A 27,922-nucleotide genomic window follows, 5' to 3' on the forward strand; every position below is an offset into this window, starting at 1 on the left:
AGTTGATTAAAAAGAAGAAAAAAGAAAAAGCCAAATTACCAGTATCAAAAAGATGAAAAAAGGAGAGTTCATAACAAATAAAGGAGAAATAAAGGATATTAGAAAATTTTTGCACAACTAAATAAATGGCAATAAAACCAACAACTTAAATGAAATAAGCTAACAAACATGAGATACCTAGATTAATAGAACATGAAATAGATAACTTAAACAACTCAATCTCAGATAATTGAACAAGCCATAGACAAACTCCCAAAGAGAAAAAAAAAACAAGACCAGACAGACGCATAAGAAAATTCTATCAAACATTCAAAGAATAATTAATTCTGATATCACACAAATTGTTTGCAAAAATAGCAAAAGATAAGATCATACTACATTCCTTCTATTATACAAATATGTTGTTTTGTTTTTACTATGCAAGAGGATTGAATCAAACAAATTTTATTCAATTCTTTGGGAAGAAGAAAACAAGTAAAATAACATAAAATTCCATTAAGAAATGTCCTTTAAAATTGGTATCTCAAAGCATTTCAATATTTTATATATTGGAACTATTAAAAAAAAACGAACAAACCTTATCTAATGCAGCTCATTTAATTTGCTGCAACAAATACATTGACCAGCGCATACTTTTCTGTGCTAGTAATGCAAATAGGACTAATGAATTATTACTTTACATGTTACATGCTTTTAATGAGATCATATCCAATACACATTATTATCCTCAACTTTATTTTTATATTGCAATAACAACTTTCATGTTTTATAACTCAGTCAGGTTGATTGTGTAGTTTAGACTTCAACTTCTTAGAATCAGCCAATTTTATGACTGCTTTCATGAAACCTTCCTTACAACAAAATAATGATCAGCATGAATTGTAAACATACCTGCTCCAGTATAAACATTACTCAGATCTGCTCCATTAAAGCCATCTAAGAGCTTCACAATTGTTTCATAATCTATTTCACCTTGTTTTGTGATAGAACTAGCATGAATCTTCATTGTGTCTCATGTTGCTTGTTCATTTGGTAAATCAATATGTATTTTTCTATCTGATCTTCCTAGATGGAACAAAGCAGAATCCAATGTGTCTGGTCTGTTTGTAACCATGATCACTGTTGCTCTGTGAAAAGGATCAAATCCATCCATCAATTCAGTGACTCCATTAGAGTTCTCTGAATTTCTCTACCAGCTGAAGTACACTTAGAAAACCAACAGCTACCATTAGCATCTATTTCGTCCATGAAAATGATGCACAACCAGTGATCCCTGGCACAATTGAACATTTATCTGATCAAATAGGCACTTTCACCAACATACTCGCCTACAATAGAACTAGATATAACCTTTACAAAATTGCAATCCAGCTGGCTAGCAACAGCTCTTGCCAAGAGTGTTTTTTTCTTGTTCCTGGTAGTCCACTTAGCAAACAACCTTTTGGAGTTATTTTTCTTGCACACTGGAATAACTCAAGGTTTGTAAGGGATAATTCTCTCAATTCTCTGATTTATCAGATAGCTCTCCAATCTCAGGATAAGAAACATGTTATAAATCAGTGGATATATATATATATATATATATATATATATATATATATATTTTTTTTTTTTTTTTTACAAATATCTCATGAGAGTAAGTGTAGTCATATTCAAAGCAATTCTTGTCCGTGGCTTCAGATTACTTTTGTCAAGATGATACTAACAACTCACAACATGTCTTGGTCCATTTGTTGCTTTAACAATGAATTTTTCTTCCATTATTTGTTTCAGCAATTCACCCACAATCCGCCCAACATTTTGTAAGGCCTTCAGATCATTTTCAGACTCTTCATATGGCTTAAATAAGATCTTTCAATTGTTCTTGTAACAATTTGAGACATCCATTAGTCTTCTTATTGTAGTCCTCAAGAGACATCTCTTGGTTCACTATGTTGAGAAACACCTTTAAGTAAAGATGCTGGAAATGTCCAAGGCCATCAGGGAATGGGGAAGGAGGTGAGGAAGGTCACAAATAGTGTCTTGATACCTACATTAGGGAGAGTGATGTATTTAAAATCAGGAATGTAGGGTTGGTTCAATATTAGGAAAATTGTAAACATAACCATATTAAAAACAAGAAGAATAAAAACCATATTATTATGTTAAAAGTCATGCATAAAAAGCTTTTGACAAAACACAATACCCATTTCTGTTTTTAAAAAATCCTAGAAAACATAAGAATAAATGAACCTTTCCTTAACATGGTAAATAGTGTATATCTAAAATCAGGAGCCAGAATTATAGGTAGTAGTGATAAACTAGAATACTTTCCAATAAGATCAGAGATGAAGCATGGATGTCCATTGTCTCTACTTCTATTTGACTCAGTATTAGAAATACTAGCTATAACAATAGGGCAAGAAAAATAAATTGAAAGAGTAAGCATACACAAAGAAGAATTTCTTTTCTTTTTGCAGATAATACTTAGAGAACCCTAAGGAGTCAACTAAAATTAATTGAAGCAATTAATAACTTCAGGAAAGTTGTAGGATATAAAATAAATCCACATAAATCATCAGTATTTCTATATACTAACAATTAAACCCAGCAAAAAGATATAGAAAAAAATACAATTTTAAAATATCCACAGAATATAAAAAATACTTTGGAGTCTACCTGTCAGGATACACACAAGGATTATATTAATACAACTTTTAAAAAATTGTTTATAGAAATAAAGGTCCAAATAATTGGAGAAATATTAATTAATCATGGGTAGCCCAAACCAATGTAAAATAATAACAATACTACCTAAATTAATATATTTATTCAGTGCCATTTTAATCAAATTATTAAAGGATTGCTTTATCAAACTAGGAAAAATAATAACAAAATTAATTTTCAGGAAAAAAGGCAAGGATCTCTTTTTTTTTGAAATTTTTAATTCATTTTAAACTTAGATACAAGATGAGAAAAGGGAGGGAAAAAATATTTCCATGCACACAGCAGAACATGAAAGGATTCAATAGAAAACAATAAATTTCCATTTCAAGAAAACCTATGTAATAAATAGTACACCTTGTTTTCCAAGCTAGCTAGATTTTTTTTGGTTCCTTCCAAGTTCTCTTTTGTTCTCTGTCGTGTACTTTTTACTTTATTTTTTTCTCTCTCTCTTCCTATCTCCCCACCACCGTAGAAGGCTACAATTAAATGTGGATATATATATACATACACACACACACATATATACATCATATACATATACACACACAGATTTCTATAAACATACTTATATGTATATATACATATATACACATATACATATATGTAAGATTGTACTATGCATGTTTCTAGTTGTCATTTCTTTCTCTGGAGGTAGATAGCATTTTCCTTCATTGGTCCAAGTCTTCCCATATTTTTAAAAGTCAAGGACCTCAAGGGAAACAATGGGGAAAAGAGTGAGAAGGAAACAAGCCTAGCAATATCATATCTCAAGCTATACTACAAAATGGTAATAATAAAAACAATTTGGTACTTGTTTAAAAAAAAATAGAGAGGTCAATCAGTGGAACAGATTAGCTATGCAACATAGAGAAGTAAATGAATCCAGGAACCTTATATTTGACAAACCCAGAGCCCCAAGCTACTAGGGTAAGAACTCACTATTTGACAAAAACTGCTGGGGAAAAGGCATAGCAGTCTGGAAGAAATTAGGTTTAGACCAATACTTCACACCAAATCCTAAGGCACGCTTCAAATCTATGAATAATGGAAGAGCTCACAAGAACAAACAAGGGAATGAGGGGATCATAGAAGATAAAATAGACAATTTTGGTTACATAAAATTAAAAAGTCTTGCATAAACAAATCCAATACAGCTAAGATTGGAAGAGAAGCAGCTAACTGAAGGGGGGTAAAATCTCAGAGTTAGAAGAATAAAAGTAACTCCCAAATTGAGAAATGGTTGAAAGAGATGAACAAACATTTTTTGCACTTTCCAGATCAGACTATTAGAGAACATTATGTCTGGATAAGACCTTAGAATTTAGAACATAGAATATTAGTGTTTAAAAGGAATTTTGAGCTTTGAAAATTGAATTTCAGAGATGAAAGGGACATTCAATGCCATCCAATACAATCCCCTCACCTTACAGAGGAGGAAAGTAAGATTAAAATTGAGGAAGGGCCTTGCCAAAAAGTCAAACCAAACTAGTCAATTTGCTTTTCATCACACATGACAGTTTACTGTCTCTGTTCCTTTACAAAGGCATGCCTAGACTGTACCATCTCCTTTGCTTTGTCTCATAGAATTCCTTGTTTCCTTCAAAGCTCAGCTCAGGCACCATCTCTTTCATGAGGCCTTTCTTGATCTCCCCAGCTCAGTTGGTGGTATCCGGTTAATTACTTTTATTTATGTATTTTCCCTCAAAAAATTAGCTTGTATTTAACTACTTTGTATATATTTTTGTTTGTTAAATGTACACCATATATTTTTATAGATACTTATTGTTCCCCCTCCTCATTAGGATATAAATCCATTTTAAGCAAGGGTTTCTTCATTCTTTGTACTTGTATCTAAGCCATAATAATACTTAATAAATACTTGTTAATTGATCGATTGACTGATGTTTATTTTGTAGCTATCTGTATGTGTACATGTTACTTCCCCTGATAGAATTTAAGCTCTTCAAGAGACTACTTCCATTTTTGTCTTTGTATCTCCATCATATAACACAGGGTTTGGCACGTAGTAGCAGGCTAAATAAATACTTAATTGACTGACAGAAGCCACAAGGATAAGACAGTGTCTTATACATAAATTCATTTAATAGAACTTAATTTAGGATATCTATAATTGATCAGAACTAGAAAGTACATTCAAGGTGCCCCTTCACCTGATGATTCTTCCTAATGCTTTTTTAAACCAAGATTATTTGGGGATGGTGAGATGTTGGATTGGACAAGAAGGATCCTGCCCAGGGGTAATGCTTAGTTCCTGGATGCATCTTCTAAGTGAGAAGAAAAGGTGTAAAAATAGATGTTTATCCATTTGGGAACAACTAAATTGTGGCCAAGAAATGTAATGCAATATTGCTGTTCTGTTAGAAAAGATAAACATGAGGAATACAGAGAAGTATTGGAAGACTTGCACAGAGTGAACAAAGTAAGCACAGCCTGGAAAACAACATACAAAGTGACTATATCAGGGTAAATGGAAAGAACAGCAATCACAGAATAGTGGAAAATGAATGTTGCAAAATTATAAAGAATAAATTTCATCCCAAAGAAAAGATACGCACTCCAGCAAAAGAAAAAATATTCCTGATAACATCAGGGTTTCCCCCCAGTACATTGATAGATTTTGCTGACTTTTTTCTTCTCTTATCTCATTTTTTTCTCTTAAAAAAATTACTTGTTATAAGAGATGACTCCCTGAGAGGGAGAAGTGATACAGGGAGAAATCTGGGCAATGTAAAAATGAAAGATATCAATAAAAAAAATCTATTAAAGAGAAATAAAGAGTGTGGAAAAGAATCTCCTAGATTATAATAGAATTGTAAGCATTTCTTGGGGATGGGATGGGGGGTGGGGTGAGGTAGAGAGAGAGGTAGGGAAGGCAGGGAAGGTTCAGAGAAGGAGGGCATTATTTTACAAAACTAGAGAGCTGGTTTCAGGCTCAAATACAAAGCAACATTGTGCTCTGTGATGGGGCACTAATGGATTCTCCAAGTGAGGCTAAAAACAAGATTGTGTCTTAAAAATACTTTGCATCTAATTAAAGCCTAACCCAGCTCCATTAAGGTCACACACAGCTACTCAGGTTTGAGTCAAGAGCCACACCCCATCTGGAGACTCTCCATTATCCCAGAACTCCCACTGTGGTGGTGCTAACATCAGAAGACCCCAGATCTGGGACAGATCCCCAGTGACCATACAGTCTACCCACCCCCACCTCCAGAAAGGGCTGTATCTGTTAGTACATCATGACATTCACTGTCTCCTGCTCTGAGACAGAGCTGCAGGGAGGGAGAATATTTGTCATTTTTGCTATTTGTCTGTTCAATAAAAACAACCTTTTCCATTTCTAAAGCACTTTCTCATTTGCAAAGAACATATACTCTCATTTCAGAGGATTACAAACATAAGCTGGACAGCACTGTAGAGGTCTACTCCCACTCCCTTATTTTACAGCCCAAAAATCTGAGGTCTAGAAAGGGTATAATTTACCCATGGTTACACAGGTAACAACTTGCAGTCAGTCAATAAACATTTATTAAACATCTACTATAGGAAACTAGGTAGCATTGTGGATAGAGTGCCAGGCCTGAAGTCAGGAAGCAGCCTCCTGAATTCAAATCCAGCCTCACTTACTAGCTGTGTGATCCTGGGCAAGTCACTAAACCCTGTTTGCCTCAGTTTCCTCATCTGTAAAATGAGCTGGAAAAGGAAATGAAAACCATTTCAGTATCTTTGCAAAGAAAATCCCAAATGGGATCATGAAGAGTCAGACATGACTGAAATGACTAAACAACAAGAAGCCCATCTAAGAGCTAAAGATACAGAGAAACACAAAAGACAATCTCTGGCATCAAGGAGGACAGAAAAAGACAACATATAAAAAAGAAGCTGAAAAGAGAGTCTGGGGGTGGGTGGAGAGGGAGGGTACTTGGAATCTCAGGGTATGATAGAGTGCTGAAGCCAGATGGTATATGATGAGGTCTCTGCCCTGGGCTCCTTCCTTAAATAGAAGACCTGGGAGAAGCCCTCTGATGTCCACCCTCCACCCTGACCAATTAGAGAGAGGGAGGGGCCCATGGAGTAAGGGATGCTGAAAAGGGGTGAGTTTCAGAGTTGATATGATCTTACAGAAAGATGAGTTTTTGGAGACATTGATGAAGAGCAGGGATTCAAACTCTGACTTGAGCCACAGAGTATTAGAAGTATCTTGGCCTCTTCTAGTGAATTTCAGAGCCAAGTCTCAAGCCCAAGTTTGATAAGATGCAATATTTCTTAGTTCTGTGCTGTTTCTTGTAGCATATGCTCAGCACTATGGGGGACACAGAGAAGTAACAGACTTGTGACCTCTGCCTTCAAGAAGCATATCATTTACTGATGGAGCAGAACTAAAATGCCTTTTGAGACAAGGAATACAAATGTAATAGGAGGCCTAAGAAGGGATCAATGCAGTGGCATATAATCAATTAATCAATCACTAACAAGCATTTATTAAGCACTGTGCCAGGCACTGTTCTAGGGGCTAGAAATGCAAAGACAAAAATGAAATAGTCCCTGCCCTCAAGGAGTTGATATTCTATTGGGGGAAACAATAAGTATATAAATAATTGTATGCAAATATATGTGTGATAAGTAGAACAAAGCACTAGAGCTAAATGGTATATTGGACAAATTGCTAGACTTTGAGGCCAGAAGACCTCAGTTCAAATTCAGTTTTAGATACTTGCTAGCAGAGTGATCCTATTCAAATTGCCTAATCTCTGCTTGCCTCACTTTCCCTATCTGTAAAATGGGAATAATAATAATAATATCTACATCCCAGGATTGTTGAGAGGATAAAGTGAGATTATATGTTAAAAACATTTTACAAGCCTTAAAACCCTACATAAATGCTACCTATTACTATTATTAAGCATGCTGACCCTAGGGTTTAGAGAGATTAGGGTTCTAATCCCAGTTGACATTTGCTGTTCAGTTTTGGGCAATTCTAATTTACCTCTGAGCCTCAGTTGTCTCATCTGCAAAAGCAGGAAAATCATATTTGCACAACCCTCCTCACAAGATTATTGGGGAGGAAATGATTTATAAACTTCAAAGAGGAATATGTGAACATATTCTTTTACCTCTGTGTTATCATTGTGGGTTGGTATATTCTGAGGTTTCATGGAAGAGGTAGCAGTTGAACAGAGCCTTGAAGGAATGATATGAGTTTAGATGGGGAAGATGAAAGATGTTCACAGTCTAGATTACATCTTGCACGAAAGTGAGAATGAGCAAGGCTTGTGGGTAGAGATAAGACAAGCCTGAACAGAGCAGAGGTTGTGTGGTAAGATATTGAAGGATACAGGAAAGGGCATTGGACTGGGAATCAGATCTCAGAATCCCATTGTCTGGGGTTCAGTTCTGATCTGTAACTTTCTGTTTGAACTGGGCCAAATTGTTCATCCTCTCTGAGCATCTTTTTCCTCATCTGAAAAATGGGAACAATAATGGTGTCACTGTCCAGTTCCCTGGGTGGTTATGAGTAAAATACTTCATGAATTATAAAGTTCCATACAAAATGGATTTTGCTGTTATTACTCCCAAACCACAGTTAATCAAAATACTTTGCAACATATAAAGCATTTCCATCTTTATCTCAATGGATTCTCATAATAATCCTGTAAAGTAAATAGGGCAGAATTTATACACTCAATTTACAAATGAGGAAAGTGGGGTTGAAGTGAGACTTGCCCAAAGTCCCACTGCTACACAGCAACAGAGATGGGGCTGGAACCCTAGCTTCCCAATTCCCAGTCCAAGGGTACTCTCTACCCCATCATGCCATGCTTCTTCCTAAGGGTAGTGTGCCCCAAATCTTGGATCAGGGGTACAGAGAGCCAGCACCTATAACAAGAAAGAAGACAGAGGGGGAAGTGACTTGTCAAGAAAAGCCACCACATCCCTCCATTTTGTGTGTGTGTGTGTGTGTGTGTGTGTGTGTGTGTGTTCTGGGGGAACTGAGGGGAGGTTAACTTGATGCAAGAAATCTGACTGAAAATGCTGAATCATTCTGCCTTTGGAGAGATGGAGGAAACTGAAGCAGTCAGTTGCCCGTGGCTCCAAAACTGAAGCCTGTTGGCTTTCTGGTATTTCTGGGCTATGGGGCCATTCCTAGGATCTGTTTCTGAAGCTCTGATTCAGATCTATCATCAAGCCTTCCTCACTTTTGTGGGACTGCACCTGGGACCAATGATAACACTGCTAGCAATTTTCTGGACCCATTTGACTTGCTAAAGAGATTGCAGGGAGGGGCCATTTGTTGTATTAAGGAAACAGCCTGAGATCAAAGGGGCTAAACCTTGTATAATGGTGTTCTGTCTTCAAATCCAAGTAGGAACCAAGTTCAGTGACACATACCTTGTGTCTAAGGCATTTGCCATGGGCACCACTCTCAGAGAAAGGGGAAGGTCTCAGCTGGACGCAGCAAGCAGCTCAGTATGTATTTATTTGTTCCATCCATGTCCTTTTCCCTGGCTTCTGTGCTGACCATTTCCACAGCTCCCGGCAGACACAACCAGTTGCAAGAGCACTTCCCACAGGGAACATCTGTTCCAGCTAACTCAGACCTTCAGAGAACCATAGAAACACTCACAAAAAAAGGGAAACCTCAATTCTCATCCTCAAGGAAGAATGCTTCCAAACCTCAACCTAATTTGAATTTCTCTGCTCTGTATGCTGTTCATGCTGAATCAAGCTGAAGCCAATTACTTTCTTTTCTTTGTTAAATTATGAATTTAGCAAACACCAAATAAAATGAGCATTTCCATATATCAATAACTGAAAGAGAATTCTTCATGAAATAGTGTCTCGCTTTTACTTTTAGGCATATAATATATTCAATGTGTAGCTTTCAAAGATGTCTTGCTCACTTGTGTTTCCTTTCCTTCTGTTCTCTTCTGCACATTTAAAAAAAGTTTCAATGACTTTCTTTTCTTTACATTTTTTTAGCACCCTTCCCTCCCACCCCACCACCATTGAAAAAAAAGAAAAAGAAAATCTTTGCAACAAATGTGTATAGTTGAGCAAAAATTCCCATGTTGCCATGTTTGAAGATATGTCCTTTCTTCACTCCTCTGACTCCAGAGCCAAATGGTAGTTCCTTGATAGTGCAATGAGGAAGCCTGGAAAGATTAAGGGTTCAAGATCCCATAGCTAGAGAGCAGCCAAGCTGGAACTAGAACACAGGTCTCCAGGCTTCTAGTTTCTTTCCCATAACAAGAAGATAGACAAGGAAATGAAGAGAGAAAGGGAGAAAGGAGGAGAGACATAAAAGAGGGCAGGGAGAAAGAGGGGTGTTGGAGCAGTACCACATGTAGCTATTAATAAAGCTTCCTCATTTAGTAGTATGGAAGTCACAGCAAAGTCTCAGAATCTGGGAGACCTGGGTTCAAATGCCCTCTCTGACACTAGCCAGCTGTTTGACACTGGTTAAGTAACTTAACCTCTGAATTCTCAAGGAAACTGCCTAAGACTATAGGTTGGCAGAGAAAGTGACACTCTATATTAGATTACATTTCCTCACCAAGAGTCCTTATACCAATGAAATTACAGGTTTTGTCACTCCAAAAATTATGTGTAAGGAATCATGCCAAGTGCTAGGTATAAAAAAAAATAAGTCTTCTGGCAAGGAGCTTATGTTTTGTGTGTGTGTGTGTGTGTGTGTGTGTGTGTGTGTGTGGCAAATGGAGTTAAGTGTTTTGCCCAGGGTCACATAGCTAGTAAGTATCAAGTGTCTGAGGTCATATTTGAACTCAGGTGCTCCTGACTCCAGGGCCGTTACTCTATCCACTGCACCACCTAGCTGCCCCCAAGGAGCTTATCTTTTTTGGTGGGAGGCAGGGCTAGGGGGGAATAGAAGTTTTATATCTATATCTATATCTATCTATCTATCTATCTATCTATCTATCTATCTATCTATCTATCTAAATATCAGTAGGCAAGTAAATGTAATATAATTTGAGGAGGTAGAGTGCTACAAATTGGGACCTTATGAAATAACATACATTTGCAGTAGACCCAAGTGACATAGTTATGCTACTTTCTCCGGAAGCATTCAGCAGCATTCAAGATGGTAGGAGATTTTAAGGTAGGGCAACTCCAGGGATAGGGTTTGGAAAGGTACGATTGATGATCATACCACACAAGGCAGCAGGAGATTCAATGGTAGAGAATAGTGTATAATGGAATTGGTCAGCCATGGTGTCAAGACTGTGGAGGGAGGACATTGGGGTCATAGCAGGGGTGATAGACTGGGAGATTCAAGAGGAAGAGAGGAATGGGAGGTCATAGGGAAGACAAAAATAGGTTTTCTCAGGATTAGGGAAATGGAGCTAGGAGACAATAATAAGTTATGATGAGAGAGAGGGATTTCAGAATTCAAATAAGATGTCACGGTTATGGGTGATGGTAAAAGGTATGACCATTGTTAAGAGCGATTGAAGTGAGATGGAAAGATAAGGAATAGGAGTTGATCAGGGTGATGAGGTGAGAGGTCAGAGTGCTTGGGAAGATATTAATGTGTATATTAAAATCTTCAATTATGAGGGTAGGAAAGGTCAGGAAATGACCTGTAGTGGGGTAGAGACCATGAAAAGGATCCAGACTGGGAGACTCAAATGGATGATAAAGTAGGAAGTATGTGCTGGATTTGAAGTCGAACAGACCTGAGTTCAAATCCTGACTCTGACATTTCCTAGAAATATGATCCTGGGCAAATCACTTAAACTCCCTTAGTTTCAATAACCTCATTGGTGAGATGTGGATAATAACAAGACATACTTCACAGGGTTGTTTTGAGGAGCAAACATGATAACATATGTAAAATGCTTTGTTAACCTTAAAGCACTATATAAATGCTGGACATTATTAATCATTGTATTAATAATATTAATAATAATGATGCCCTAGATGCTCATGCTGTGAGACCTTGGGCAAGTCACTTAATTTTTCTCAAAATCGCAGTTTCCTTACCTAGAAAATGATGGCTGGATTTGATAACTTCTTCCAGAGGATGCCATTTCAGAACCAGGGCTGCAGCAGGACATGTGGCAAGATGGCCTAGGCAGACAGCTGGATAGGATGTAAAGCCTGGTCTGGAGCTCACTAGATGTGGTGGGCTAAGGAGGTTTGGGCTCAATCTCTCATCAATCAAGATATTTCAGCTGATCTTCTACACATGGGACTAAAAAAGACCTCAGTATCCAATTTTTGAGATTCTGCACAAGTGTACTTAGCACAGGTGCAAGGTATAAAAAAATGAGTCTTCTGGCAAGAAGCTTATCGTGTGCGTGTGTGTGTGTGTGTGTGTGTGTGTGTGTGTGTGTGTGGCAAATGGAGTTAAGTATTTTGCCCATAGTCACAAAGCCAGTAAGTATCAAGTGTCTGACGTCACATTTGAACTCAGGTTCTCCTGACTCCAGGGCTGGTACTCTATCTACTGCACCACCTAGCTGCCCCCAAGGAGCAGTCTCTTTGACAACCTGAGGATTGAACTGTTTGATGCATGTGATCCCCTTCAACACAGGGGACTCATACATGACCACTCATGATTTTTTAATAGAACAGGGCTGTATGATTTTAAAAAAAATGTATGGGGATGGGAGAAGAGAAGGGTCATAGAGCAAGACCAAAGACAAATATGTGAAGAAGCAATGTAGTAAAGGAGAAATATCCCTGTATTTGGAGACAGAGGACCAGTTCTGGTACTACTTGTGTGACTATAACAAAGCCCCTTCCCCTCTTAAAGCTTCAGTTTCCCCTTCTGTAAAATGAGAGTCTAGGACTAGCTGACCTCTGAGGTGGCTTCTAGCTTTAAAGTTCTCTTCAAGCTGACCTCAGGCAGAGCTCTTTCATATTCCTCCCCAAAATTCAGTGTCAACATGACTTTAATTTTAATATTCATGTGAGCTTGTCTCCTTATCCTGAGAGCCATTTTCATTCATACCAGTATGTGACTCAATGTCATGCAGTCTAGAAAGAAGTCCTTCTTCTTCCCTGAGAAGAAACTGTAGAGAGAAGCAAGATGATAGATAAAATAGGCTGCAGCACAATCTCAACTAAAAAATAAAGCTAACACCCCTTGGGATCGTACTCTGCTGAAATTTTAAGTTTTCCCCCATGGATTGTAAAATACTATATTTGGGCACAAAGATAGGAAATAATGAAGGCTTCAAACTTACAGCCCAAGGTAGTGGAAACAGCAGAGAATGAGAGAACTAGGGCTGGGTTCCCTTGCCACCAAATCAATCCAATAAGTGTATATTATGCACCTACCTTGTGCCAGGCACTATGCTAGGCACTGGGACACAAAGACAAATCAAAACAGTCTCTGCCCTCCACAAGATTACATTATACTTGAGGAATAAACACGTATATAAACAAGCACTGTACAAGAGTTGAGGAGGAAGAGAGCATCAAATGGGGGATCAGGGAAGACTTCATGGAAGAGGAGGCACCCAAGTAGAAACTTGAAGGAAGAAAAGGATTCCTATAGATCGATGAGGAGAATAGGGAATGGCCTGAAGTTCAGAAATGAACTTTGGGGTTCAGGTAATGGCTACTAGTCCAGTTTGGCTGGAACATAGTCCATTAAGGGGGGTAATAATAATCATAGCTAACATTTATATAAAGCTTTAAGGTTTACAAAGTACTTTACATATATCATCTCATTCGATCCTCAAAACAACCATGTGTTCTACCCACTACAACTGAGGAAGGTGCTATGATTGTCCTCATTTTACAGATGAGGAAACTGAGACTGAGAGGTTAAGTGACATGCCCAGGGTCATGTAACTAGTAAGGGTATGATGCAAGATTTGAACCCTGGTCTTCCTGACTGTTAGTCCAGCACGCTATTCACTGAGCCACCTGTGCCAGGCATTGTACTAAATGTTGGGGATACAAAGAAAAGTAAAAGACAGTCCCTGCTCTCAAAGAGATCATGACCTAATAGGAGAGTCAATATGCAAGCAACTTTTACAAACAAGGTAGATATAGGATAAATTGGAGATGATCTCAGAGAAAAGGCACTAAGATTAAGGAAGACTGGGAAAAATCTTCTTGTAGAAGGTAATATTTTAGGTGAGACTTGAAGAAAGCCAGAGAAGCCAGGAGGTGGAGAGGGATGAGGAGGGAGAGTGTTCCAGGCAAGCTATATGCAAAATCAATAGTGAGGAGTGGGCAAAGGGAGGCAGGCAAGAGCAGCTGGGGAGAGGGGGAGGATCAAGAAAGTTTTCATGATAAGGTAGCCATTGATCTGAGTCTTGAGGGAAACCAGAGATTCTTAAAGATGGAAGTGAGGAAGGAGGCCTTTCCAAGTGAAGGAACAGCCACAGTAGAGAAATGGACCATTCTGTATGAGGAACAGTAAGAAGGCCAATTTGATCAAACTGTAGGGTACATGAAGGTGAGGGAAGAGGTTAACATGTAATAAGGCTTAAAAAAGTAAATTGGAGTCAAGTATTATAGATAGGGTGTAATTTGTTCCTCTGGCATCAGCCAAGAATGATCTGTTCCACTTAAGTAACTTTTCTGGGTAATTGATGCTCACCCTTCCCAGTACTGAATTAGAGTCTTCTAAGTGGTACAGTGGATAGAGTACTGGGCCTAGAGTTAGAAAGACTTGAGGTCAAATCCTACTTTAGATACTTACTAGCTATGTGACTCCAGACAAGTCACCTAATCTCTATCTGCTTCATTTTCCTTAACTGTAAAAGAGGATGGGGCAGCTAGGTCAAACACTGGATAGAGCTTCAAGTCTGGAATCAGGAAAGCTATCTTTGTGGGTTCAAAAGTGGGGATCATCATAGCACCTCCCAGGGTTGTGAGGATCAAATGAGATAATATTTGTAAAGTGCTTGGTGCATGGTAGGAAATTAATAGATGTTTATTCCCTTCCCCATGTTAAAAATAATTAAACCATTTTCTAAAAAGTCTAATAATTTCACAGCCTCCTTTTCTTGTGACCAGCATAATTTAACCTTTTTTCTTGGTGACTCAGTTATAATTCTGAATACCTATGACTGCTCTGGGCAGTAATCCAATGGTAGCCTCAGGGACTATTGAGATGTGTACGATTGTTTGCCTCATCTCTCAAGATCCCCAGACTCTTATTGTTTTTTGAATTCCTGTGTCAGTCTTTTGTCATTTTTCTGTTTCTTCTCTGTCAGCTGTCAGCTGAGGCAAGTTTCAATATGAAAGCTGTCCTAACAACTGGAGCTGCTCCAAAGTGAAGTAGGCTGTTTCTGGAAGTACTGAGTCTTTTATTAGTAGAGCTCTTCAAAGAGAAGCTTCCTAATTTGATTTTGTATATATATGCATGTGTGTGTTCGAGTATTGTTCTTCCTGATAGAATGTAAGCTTCCTGAGGGCAGGAACTCTTTCATTTTTGTCTTTGTATGCCCAGAACATATTTATTCTCTTCTTCCTAATGGCTCCAAGAAGATGTAGCTGGGCAGCAGACACACCCCAGTAAAACATGTCAGCAGATGGGCAAACCAGGTTGAGGGTAACCCAGAGGCCTTGGTGAGTTAAACAGATGTCTACCCCAAGCATGTGGAGACATCCCCTGGCAGAATGAGCAGATGAGAAAAATTTGTTGGCCATGAAGGCAGCTGAAGCAGGTGCTGTGGAGCATTTAGGTCTTGGTCAGACAACAAAGATGTCAAGGTTGTCCACCACGTCCTGGGTTGTTCTGACTTTTGTCTTGCCACTGGACTTTGAAGACTCTGGAAGAGAGTGAGGCTGATGACTTTGTGCAGCTCTGCCTCACTTAAATGCAATTAACTCACAAGTCAAGACATCACCCATGATGTCACTGGTCCTCTTCAAAAATGAAGGACCAACAAAAATAATGACAACAACATTTATTCTGCATATATTTACATATGTGCTTGTTGTCTCCCCCATTAGGATATAAGTTCATTTTGCTTAGGGATCGTTTCATTCTTTGTATTTGTAATCCCTCACCCTGGCACAGTGCCTGGCACATAGTAGGCACTTAATAAATACTTATTGATTGATTGTTGAGTATATAGTAGAAGAGAATCTTGGGCAGGTACAGTTTGAATTAGATAGACTTTGAGGTACCTTCCAACTTTGAGATTCTGAAAATTCTATAACTCCTCTTCACCTTATACTTGGATACTTCTAGTCCAGTGTTCTTAAGAACTTCATTCTTCAAAAAGAGGTGGAAGTGATGAGAGGAACTATTATTTTAAATTTGATTCTGAACAACAACAACAAAAAGTTGTTTTTAAAGTAGAAATGATGGGAGCCTTGAGGACAAGAGAGCAGCCTCTTCAAGAATTTGTAGGGTCTATACATATACTAGAGAAGGAAAAGAAAGCTAGTCATAGTCTGATATGAATTTTTGATTTTCAGGGAGCAGGTTTCAGAGGGTTTGGAGAAAGGATAGATATGATCTTACGGTCTAAAATTCCACAGGGGAAGCTAGCCCTACAATTTTAGGAATCCTTCAAGAATTAGATTCTGAAGATGAAAACAGAAATTGTTCCAATTAGGAAGGAAAGAAAAGCAATTGTCTAAGTGAGGAATCTGGAGTCTATGAACTTGGTTTTTTAAAAAATATACATATTTTCATAACTAAATATGATTAGTTTCCTTTGTAATACTGTACATATTTTATTTTATGTATTTTAAAACATTATTCTGAGAAGAGATCCATAGGATTTCACTAGAATTCCTAAGTCATCCATGACACACAAAAAACAAACCTAAAAGACCTAGACCTAGATTAAAAAAAAAATCTCTGCATGCTGAAGATTGATTTAGGTTTAAGATGTAATATTATCTATATTTTATTGTATTTTCATTTTGTTAAATTTTTCCCAATTATATTTTCATCTGGTTTGAACAACATTCAGCAGTGTTACAGACTACATACATGCAGCCTGGCCACATGTTTGACAACTCTAGTCTAAAAAGGTGGATTAGCTGAACAATTCAGATTTTTAAAGGACACATACAGATGACAGAAACAAAAGCAGGTAATGGTGCATGAACACAGAAGAGCGGCATGATTTTATAAGATTAGTGTCAGGAATGCTGAGCCCCAGAATGATGGAGGCCTGGGATGCATACTGAGGATAATAGAAGGGTCATCTTTGGTTATGTTGCGGGCAGGAGAAGAATCAAAGAAGGAATAAGATAGGACTGATGATCAGAGACAATGTTGATGATATGATGATAATGGATTACAGCAGGAAGGAGGTGCTACCCAACCCTTACGTTGCTTCTCTTTTTTTCTTCCGAAGAGAATGACCTTTGGACTAGGAAAAACAAATCAATAATGGTTAATAGGAATCAAAACTCAAGATAAGGGAGGAGATGGTAAAAAAAAAAGCATCTAGTAATACTCAATTAATTTGTTACGGGAGCCACATGAACTCCATCCCAGGGTACTGAAAGAACAGGCAGGTGCTGTTTGTTGATTAGCCATCATGTCTCATTTTTTTTGATAGACGTTGGAGAATGGGGGAGGCAGTGTGGCCCAGTGGAAAGGGCTGATTTTGGAGTCACTGACCTGTGTGAATTTTTTCAGGTCATAAAACATCTCTGAGCTTTGGCTTCTTCATTTATATAAGCAGGAGGTTGCACTATATGATCTCAAAGGTCTCTGCCAGATCTAAATCAATTGCCCCCTGAGGTACCTCAGGATGAAAAAATGCAAATGTCTTCATATTAAAAAAAAAAGAAAGAATATGAAACAAACTATAGGCTTAGTAAAACAGCAAACTACATGAGCTAAAGAGCTTGGCTTTGATTGCTGACAAAATTCTAGAACATATTAAAGGGATGGTTTGTGAGTATTTAGAAAAGTCAGTAGAGATCACAAAGAGCAGGTACAACTTCACATAGAGTAAGTCATGCTAGTATAAACTTATTTCTATATTTTAATAGAATAACTAAAGTGGTAAATCAGAAGAATGGTGTAGACATAGCATGCCTGGATTTCAGCAAAGAATTTGACAGATCTCTTATACTATTCTTGTGAACAAGATGGAGGGATATAGGAAGGAAAAATGATTTATTAAATACCTACCATGTACCAGGCACTGAACTAAGCACTTTACAAATATTATCTCATTTGAATCACGACAAGCCTGGGAGATAGGTGCTATTATTAGCCCCATTTTACAGCTGGGAAAACTAAGGTAGGCACAGGTTAAATGACTTGTCCAGGGGTCATACAGGTAGTAAGCATCTGAGGCAAGATTTGAGCTCAGGTCTTACTGAGTCCAGGCTCAGCACTCTATTCACTGTACCACCTAACTGCATCTATATATAGTAAATATTTGTATAACTAGATTGATTTGAGACAGATTGAATGACTGTATCCAAGAAGCAGTCATTAACAAGTTGATGTCATATGAAGGTGTTAGAAGCATCTCTTCTTGTCCATACCAAATACAAACCTGCAGAAAAAGAATGAGATGATGGAGATGGGAAGGCAGGATACATTCTTCTTATAGTGGTAAAGAACTGAAAACTAAGGGATTAGCCATCATTTTGAAATGACTGAATGAATTATGGTCCATAAATATTATGGGATATCATCATCCTGTAAGAAATGACCAAAAGGGATGGCTTGAGATAACCCTGGGAAGACTTGTATGAACTGATAGAGAGTGAAGTGAACAGAACCAATAAAATGATTTACATAATGACAGCTTGGTCATTGTAATAACAAATAACTTCGAGAGACTTAAGAATGATCAACTACAAATTCCAGAGGAATCATATGCTACCCGCCTCTCAATGGAGACGTGATAGATACAAGATATAAAATGAGACATACATTTTTGGACATGTCTAATGTGGGAATTTGCATTGCCTAGCTATGCATATTTGTTACAAGGGTTTTGTTTTTCCTTTTTTTTTAGCCAATGTGGGGGAGGAGGGTGATGGGGAGTGAGAGAGAAAAAATTAAATTTGGAAGAAAAAAATGACAGGCTGAATGTTCTGGCTTAGACTAGTCTCAGGCAAATCTTATTTGTTTAGCCTTTGGATTTTCTGGTTTAATATTATTTTATGCAACCAGGTTTTCTTTGGATTGCTTCCCTCATCCTTCACTGACATGAAAAAGATGTCAGACCTGCTGTGCTTTGTACTGTGGGTGCAACAGGCCTTATGTTTTACATATGGGAAGCCTCGGTGAGGTCCTGAGGGTAGAGCCCATCTCCTCTGTCCTTCAGAGCCACTGAAAGTCAGCCCAGGGATTCCTCTTTGCTCCATCCAGGTGGACAAAAACACGAAGTTTGAAATCCAGTGTCTGGATCACTTAGCCTTGCTGTCATCATTGCTCTTTCTTGCTAGCACTGGCTTGAGTCAGGAAAACAGCCTGTACCAATGACCAGGCTGGGAGAGGGAGAGGGAAAGGGAGGGAGCGCCAAGCCTTGGTAGGGAATCACCCAACTCTGCTGGTTCTCCTGTCATCACCACCATCTGTCTTTCTGCTGACACTGCCAGTAGAAGGCAGGAAAGGTTCTTTTAAAAAAGCACCTGAGAATGAATTCTGGCCATTTTGGAAAGTCATTAGCTGAATGGGTGCAGAACAGAGAACTAGAGCAAAAGGTGTCTGTGGTTGTGGCTATTTGCAATCAGGAGGCTTACTTCCTGTGAGGTAACTCTTCTCATGATCATGATGAGAATAGAATGATTCCCATCTTGGTTGCACCATCAGTGATTTCACACTCCTTTCACCAGTGCATCCTTTGTCATATGTGTAAAGAGAGGATCACTAACAGGCCTGGAAGAGATCTTAAATAATCAGATTTCACAGAGGAAACTGAGTCTCAAAGAGGTTAAGTGACTTGCTTAAGGTCAGATGGGAATATGCAACATAAGTGGGGTTTGAACTCATATGTTCTGCTCTCCTTCCACTACCCCATACTGCCTTACTAAACTCCTGTTTGGTAGCTTATCCTGCTCTCTCCTCACCAAAACCGCAAATGAATTCTAGTAGGTTGTTAATGGGCAGTTTCCCAGATGCAAGATTTTTATTTTTAATAGAAGCCTTCTGGAGGCACCACCTTATTTCAAAGGAGTGATTCAAAGTGAAATCAAAGGGATTTCCAGAACCAAGGCAATTTGCAGGGGGTGGGGCAAGCAAGCCCTTCTTTACATTATCACATTACATCTGTCCACTATGACATGAGATTAACCTCACTTGGTAGTGTTCATATATTCACTGGGGGATGGTTATTTTAGGCTGAACAGATCAAGTTTATGATGTTCAGTTTGAGAAAAACTAGTGTGGGATAAACCATAAAATGTTAATATTGGTATGATCTCTGGTCCCAGAAAAAAATCAGAGAGGTGTGAGTCTCTAATTGACTGGTCTATGAAAAAGAACAGGGGATTTTAAGATGTCTACAGGACAAGCAGTTTGAAATATCTAATAGGCAGCTGGAGATGCAAGTCAGAAGATAGGTTAGGCCTAGATATGTAGATTTCAGGATCATTAGCATGGAGATGATGGTTGAATCCATGGGAAATGATGAAGTCACTAAGTGATATAGCATAAAAGATGAAGAAAAGAGGGCCCAGAACAGAGCCCTGTGGGACATTCACCAGTATCAGGCATGATCTGGATGAAGATCCAGAAAAGGAAACTGAAGCATGGTCAGATAGGTAGGAGAGAAATGGGTTCAAATACCAGCTCTTACATTTATCAACCTTAGGCATAGCTAAAAGAAAGTTTATAGCTATGACCATGAAGAAAGGTGGATAAAATCATGCAATAATTCTGACTGTGTCCACTACAAACTTACGGGCCCTCACTGCTGCTAGGCAATTCTACTACCTCTCCATAATTAACTCACTATCTCACCACAGCAGTTCATCCAAACCTTTTCATCCTTCCTCAAGCATCCTATGGCTTCCACTCCCCCCACCTTTCCAAATGAAAAACAAATTTTAATGAAAAAATTGAAGCCATTTGCTGAGATCTCCCTCTTCTCCCCTCCTACCTCACATCCCCTAGATTCCTTCTACCACTCTTTCCTATTTCACCCTATGCCACATGATGATGTAACCATTCTCCTTGTCAACACCAACCCCTCCACATACACAAATGATCCCATTCCAATCTGTCTCCTCTAGCTGGTCACCTATTTTATAATTCCCACCTTCTCACTTATCTTAAATCTCTCCTAATCTACAGACTGCTTCACTACTTCTTCCAAATATGTCTACATTTTCTCCATGCTCAAAAACCCCTGATTCCATCCATCTATCCCTGCTAACTCTCTCCTGTCTTTTGTGGCTAAACACCTCAAGAAGGTCATCTAGAATAGATGTCTCCACTTTCTCTCCTCTCACTCTCTTCTTAACTCTCTACAACTTGGCTTCTGACCTTATTCAACTGAAACTACCCCCTCCAAAGTTACCAATGATCTCTTAATTACTAACAAAGAACTTTTTTTCAATCCTCATCTTTTTTGACCTCTCTGCAGCTTTTGACACCATTGATCACCCTCTTCTCCTTGATATTCTCTTCTTTCTAGGTTTTCAGAACATAGTCTCTCCTGGTCTTCCTCCTACCTATCTGACCACTCTTCAGTCTCCTTTTCTGGATCTTCATCCAGATTATACATGATACTAGTGGGTGTCCTACTGGGCTCTGTTCTGGGCCCTCTTTTCTTCATTTTTTATGTTATATCACTTAGTGACTTCATCATTTCCCATGGATTCAACCATCATCTCCATGCTAATGATCCTGAAATCTACTTATCGAGGCCTAACCTATCTTCTGACTTGCATCTCCAGCTGCTTATTAGATATTTCAAACTGGTTGTCCTGTAGACATCTTCAACTCAACAACCTAGGTGTCATCCTCAACTCCTTGATATCTCTCACTCCCATATCCAATCTGTTGTCCAGATCTATCAATTTCACCTTTGTAACATCTCTTAAATATGCCTCCTTTTCTCTTCTGATACTGCCATCATCCTGATAAAGGCCCTCATATCCTCACACCTGGACTACTGCAATAACCTGCTGGTAGGTTTCCCTGCCATAAGTCTCTCCCCATTCCAGTCTATCCTCCACTAAGTGGCCAACATGATTTTCCTAAAGTGCAGGTCAACTACATCACCCCCTACTCAATAAACTCTAGTAATTCCCCATCATCTCCAGGATCGAATATAAAATCTTCTGGAATTCAAAGCCCTTCATAACTTAACTCCACCTTCCCTTCTAGTCCTCTTAAACCTTAAATCTCTTCCCACCCCCACCTCCCACCCCTCCACATACATTTACTCTTTGAACCCATGACACTGGCCTTGTTGTAGTTCCTCTAATGAGATATTCTGCCTCTAAACTCTGGACATTTTCAGTGGATGCCCCCCTACCTAGAATGTTCCCTCTTCTCATATGTATCTCCCGGCTACCTTGGCTTCCTTCAAGTACCAGATAAAATCCCACCTTCTACAGGAAATCTTTCCCAATCCCTCTTAATTCTAGGGCCTTCCCTCTGTTGATTATTTCCTATTTATTCTGTATATAGTTGCTTGCATGTTGTTTCCCTATTAGATTGCAAGTTCCTGAACAGCCTTTCTTTGTATCCCTTATACATAGCAAAGTGCCTGGTGCACAATAGGCACTTAATAAATGTTTATTGACTGACTAACTGACTCACACACACACACACACACACACACACACACACACACACACACAAAACACTGGGTTTATACTGGGGAGAAAGGCAGGGAGAAGAGAGTGGTGGAACTAACAGAATTTCAGAGTTGGAATAGATTTCAGTGGTCATCTAGACCAACCCATACTTGAGCAAGAGTTCTTTTCTACTATGAGTGTTTATCCATCCTTTGTTTGAAGCCCTCTAATGAGAGATAACTTACTCCTCCCTGAGGTTGTCCATTCTATTTTGGGTTATGGTTCTAATTATTAGGAGTTTTTCCTTATATTAAAACTAAATCTGCCTCTTTGCATCTTCCAGACCCCCAGGGCATTCTTGAGTTTAGCAGTTAACTCAGTCTTCTCCACTTCAACTCCAGTTCTCCTTGAAATCTCAGGGGTTTTCAGCATATGTACTGATACTCCTTCAAACCCTCTAACTTTCCAGTTCCTCAGCCTACTTAATTTTTATGACCCACTCCTTCATGACACCTCAGCTACACACAAAGATGGACATGTCCTTGATCTTCCTATCACCTTTAAATCTTCCACTTTCATGTTCATGAACTCTGAAATTCTTTTATCTGATCATAACATTTTATCATTCCATCTTTCCCTCTGCCTTATGATACCTAAGTGAGGGGCCATTTCCAGTTGTCCTGATATATATCTTGCTACTAGACCCAGATGGCTCTGCAGTAGCCCTTGCATAGCCCTCTCTCACTTAAATCCAATTCACTTGTACATCATGGCATCAACCTCCTGAGGTCATGGTCGTCTTCTAGAATGAAGGACAAACAAGAACCTGTGAATAGTCTGAATTGCCCCACTGGGGACCCAACTGGCCATTTTCAGTTGGGCAACTTAGCTCCTTCCTCTCCCCTTCTCTCCTTTCTCCTCCCCTCTCCTCTCCTCTCTTATACTCTCCCTCTGTCCACATGGGGTATCATGCTCTTATCTGTGGGTGTTCTGCCCAAAGGAACATGAAATTTGATGGCTGAAACCAAGCAAGATATCTTGGGGTTTACTGGTTAGATTTCTTTCTTAAAGAACCCAATTCACTCTGGTTCTCATTGATTGAAGAACAACAGGTCCCAGCCCAAGCACCACTTAGTAGTCATTGTTTGAGGGCTGAAGGCTCAGAGTAAATGTAAATTGACTTCTGCTTCTGGGAGCCAAGATGGCAGAGTGAAAAGGTAGTTGCTTTCACTCTCCCCTATCAACCTCTGAAAACCCAGAAAATATCACCCCAGAAAAAAACCCTGGAACAGCTGAACTAGAAGAAAGACGGGGAGCAGCAGTGCAGCAGCCCAGAAAACGGGTCTCCCAGTGCCTCAGCAAAAATAAGGGAGGCAGAACTACAAGGGGCCCCAGGCAGATAAGTATGCTGCAGCATTCATCTGAAAGGAGGTGAAGAAAGCAACCTAAAGGCTTCCTAAAGCCCCGGCCTTTCTGGTTCCAGCCCAACACCAGGTGAGCCGTGTGAGCCCTGCAGCCTCCAATTGGGAAAAAATCCTGAAACCCAGGTGGTAGAACATGCAAACACCAACAACTGGACCTCTGAGTGCCTCAGTCGGGGTGGGGGGGCGGGACCAGTGGAAACCAGCTCAGACAACCACCAGGTGCCTCAGCACTCTACCACAAAGGAATCTCCCAGTGCATTAGCAGAAACTAGGAAGACAGCACTGCAAAGGGCCCCAGGCAGATAAACACCCTGCAGCACCCATCTAAAAGAAGCTGAAGAAAGCTTAAGGAAAGGAAAAGCAGGCAACCTAGAATTGCCTGAAAGTTCCAGCCTTGCTGATTCCAGCCCAACACGAGGTAAGCTGCCAGAAGCCTACAGCCTCCAAATGCCAACATAAGAGGCCCTAGCACAAAGCCAGTGACCAAGACCTAGGCTCCCAACACAAGAGGCTTGGGTCAGTGCCCTCTGTTCCCCAGCAGGAGAGCTCAATCTCTTTAAAGGCCAAGGAATAAAGAAACATCATGAGTAAAAAGAAATGTACCATAGATTCACATTATGAGAAGAGTGAAGATCAAGACAGAAATTCTGAAGAGGACAACAGTGTCAACAAACCCACATCTGCAACAACAAAAGGGAATATGAACTGGTCTGAAGCCCAAAAACCCTTCTTAGAAGAGCTCAAGAAGGATTTTAATGGTCAAATGAGAGAGGTAGAAGAGTCCTTAAAAAATACAATTGGCCAATTGGAAAAAAAATACATTGAAGAAAACAAGTTCCTAAAAAGCACAATTGGCCAATTGAAGAAGGAAGGACAAAAACTAACAGAAGAGTACACTGAAGAAAACAAGTCCCTAAAAAACACAATTGGCCAATTGAAGAAGGAAGTACAAAAACTAACAGATTAAATGTAAATAGTAATTGTTTCTGTTTTGGCAAGAAACCCTGAGGATCTTCCCCTCCCAGATTGATTTTTTTCATTAGATAAAAAGGAACATTTCTTGGTTCATTTCTTAACCAGCCTGAATGGATGTTGCCTCAGTCAAAGTGAGAACTTGGAAAGACCTTAGTTTAAAAAGGCCAAGGTCTCCCACATCATCTGGGGTCATTTCCAGTCATACTGATCTATATCTTGCCATTGGACCCAGATGGCTCTGGAGGAGAAAGTAAGGCTGGTGACCTTGCACAGGCCTCCCTCACTTAAATCCAATTGACTTGCAAGTCATGGCATCATCTTCTTGACATTATGGTCCTCTTTGAGAACAAAGGGCAAACATGGAGAAAATCACAAAACTGTTCTAACTGAATCCACTACATAATCTCAACTGAGCCCTTACTTCATCAAGGCAATCCTTCCATACCTCCCTAATTGAGTCGCTATCCAAACCACAACTATTCCAAACCTTTTTATTTTTCCTCAAGGCTCCAATGGCTAAAGATTTGGACTTATAATTCATTGAAAAAATTGAGGCCATTCTTGGAGAGCTCCCTTTTCTCTTATCCTCCTGATTTCCTATCACTCAGATGCCTTCTTCCTCTATATCCTCCTTCACCCCTATCTCACAAGAAGAGATAGCCCTTCTCTTTGCTAATACAAAACTCTACATGCAAAAGTGATCCAGTTCCATCCCCTTGTCTTCAGCAGATGCCCTATCATTCCCAGTTTCTCACTAATCTTCCATCCTTCTTAACTGGTTATGTCTTTGATGCCTACAAACTCAGCCCATATCTCCCCTATCCATAAAAACAAAACAAAACAAAACAAAAAAAGCCTATTTGATCTGACCATCCCTGTTTACCATCATCTTTATATCTTTCCTCCCTTTCCTGACTAAACTCCTTGAGAAGGCATCTACAATAGGTATCTCCACTTCTCCTTTTCCTCTCTTCCTAACTCCCTGCAATTGGGTTTCCTATTTCATCATTCAACTGGCACTTTTTTCTCCAAAGTTACTGGTGATCTCTTAATTGCCAAATCTAATGGACTTTTATGAATTCTCAACTTTCTTGACTTCTTTTCAACCTTTGACACTGTGAATCAGCCTCTTTCTTCTGAATATTCTCTTTTCTCTAGGCTTTTGTGACAATGTTCTCTAATGATTCTTCTCCTACTTGTCCTCCCGCTTGATCTTTTTCCAGGTCACACTCAGTAACTGTGGCCTTTTCCCCCTCCCACTCCAAAGAATATGTCCTGGACCTATTCTTTTCTTTCTCTTTACTATCTAGCTTGTTGATCCAATCAAATCTCATGGGTTTGATTATTTTCTCAATGCAGATGATTCTCAGATCTATTTATTTGGTTATAACCTCTCTCCTAACCTCCAATCTTGAATTATCAACTGTCTATTTGATATCGCAAATGGATTTCTCAAAGATGTTTCAAACTCAATATGTCCAAAACAGAAGTCATTATCTTTTCCCCTAAACTCTCCCAACTTCCCTATTACTCTCCAAGGCACTAACAACCCTCCAGTCACATAGACTCCCAATCTTGCTATCATCCTCATCCTCAGTTCCTTATTTACACTCATCCCTCTACAGTCTGAGACCAAGTCTTCTTGTTTCTACTTCCATATCACTCATATACATTCCCTTCTCTCTCTACTAACACAACCACCACTGTAGTGTATGTCTTCAGCATCTCATACTTGGACTATTTCAATAGCCTTCTGATTGGTCTCCTTTCTTCAAATCTCTCCTCACGCTAGTTCACCCTCCATTCAGTTGCCAAAGTGATCTTCCCAAAGTGCAGGTCTGACCACATCACTCAAACTTTAGTGCCTCCTTATTAGCTCCAGAATCAAAACAGAAAATCATCTGTTTGGTTTTTAAAGCTCTTCACCACTTGACATCTTCCTACTATTCCAGTCTTATTATACTTTGCTCTCCTCTGTGTACTCTTTAATTCATTGACACTGTCTTTCTTGCTGTCCATCATACATGACACTCCATCTTCTGACTATATGCCTTGTCTGCCCCCACCCCCACCCCCAATGCTCTCCTTCCTCACTCCTGCTTCCTGGATTTCTTCAAGAGTCATCTCAAATTTTATCTTCTACAGGAAGTTCTTCCCAGACCCTCCAGACCCCCTAGAGCCTTCTCTCTGAGATTTCCTCCAATGTATTCTGTATATACAAAATCACACATTGTCATCACCATTACAGTGTAAGCTCCTAAAGGACAGGGACTTTGTTTTTTGCTTTTCTTTGCACCTCCAGAATTTAGCACAGAGCTTGGCACATAGGAAGCACTTAATGAATGCTTGTTGATTGACTGAATCCATAATTTGCTCCTACTTCTTCAAAGCCCTCTTCTATTTCATAGCTCTTCAAATTCTGGCAGACAGCTATCAGGCCATGTAAATTTTCTCTTCTCTAGGTTAAGGAGAAGACCACTCCTTGGTTCTTCACTTGAGGCCCATTATCAACTTTATTACGCAGACACTCAAGTTTATTGGTGTCCCCACTAAAGTGTTGTGCCCGGACCTAGACCCCAATGTGGGCTGGCCAGGACTACCATTTCCTAATAATTCCTGGTTACTAATCTTCTCAATTCAGCCTAAGGTTACATTATTTCTTGGTTGTCATTTCATAAACTCATTTTTTAAACAAAAACTTTTTTTATTGAAGTGCAATGCTAAGTACTCTGAGGGATGCAAAAATGAGTCACGAATACAAATAACCATAATACAACACATAGTGTAAAAGGGAATGAGGGGCACAGAGTGCTATTCAGAGAAATTCAGAGGAAGAGGAGGTCACTTCTGATAGCAGGAGAGGGCACTGGCACAAGGAGAACTCACAGAGGAGGCAGCTTTGAAGCTGGGCCTTGAAAGATAGGCAAGACTGACATGGGGTTTGGAGGGACAGGAGAATGATGTTAAGATTCATGGGTTCATAAGATTTAGAGTTATAAAGAATTTGGAGATCATTTACTCAGGAGTTCCCAACCATTTTTTTTCAGTCCCCAGATCCCTTAGCTTCCAGTAAAATTCCATGTGTAAAACATAAAACATAAAAGGAAATCAATTCCAGAGTTTAT

The 27,922-nt window shown here is 39.2% G+C and overlaps 1 pseudogene across 1 annotated transcript; it reads right to left on the reverse strand.

The window, feature by feature from the left end:
• Positions 1-718: 718 nt before the first annotated feature.
• LOC110212645 (26S proteasome regulatory subunit 10B-like) lies at positions 719-9,353 on the reverse strand (annotated as a pseudogene). Its single transcript, XR_002325731.2, has 3 exons — positions 9,118-9,353; positions 1,593-2,029; positions 719-1,557 (listed from the first exon to the last, which is right to left on the reverse strand). The product of XR_002325731.2 is annotated as a 26S proteasome regulatory subunit 10B-like (transcript).
• Positions 9,354-27,922: the final 18,569 nt, after the last annotated feature.

This window comes from Phascolarctos cinereus, unplaced genomic scaffold, assembly GCF_003287225.1.
Source record: "Phascolarctos cinereus isolate Bilbo 61053 unplaced genomic scaffold, phaCin_HiC Scaffold_2;HRSCAF=192, whole genome shotgun sequence".
Taxonomy (NCBI): Eukaryota; Metazoa; Chordata; class Mammalia; order Diprotodontia; family Phascolarctidae; genus Phascolarctos; species Phascolarctos cinereus.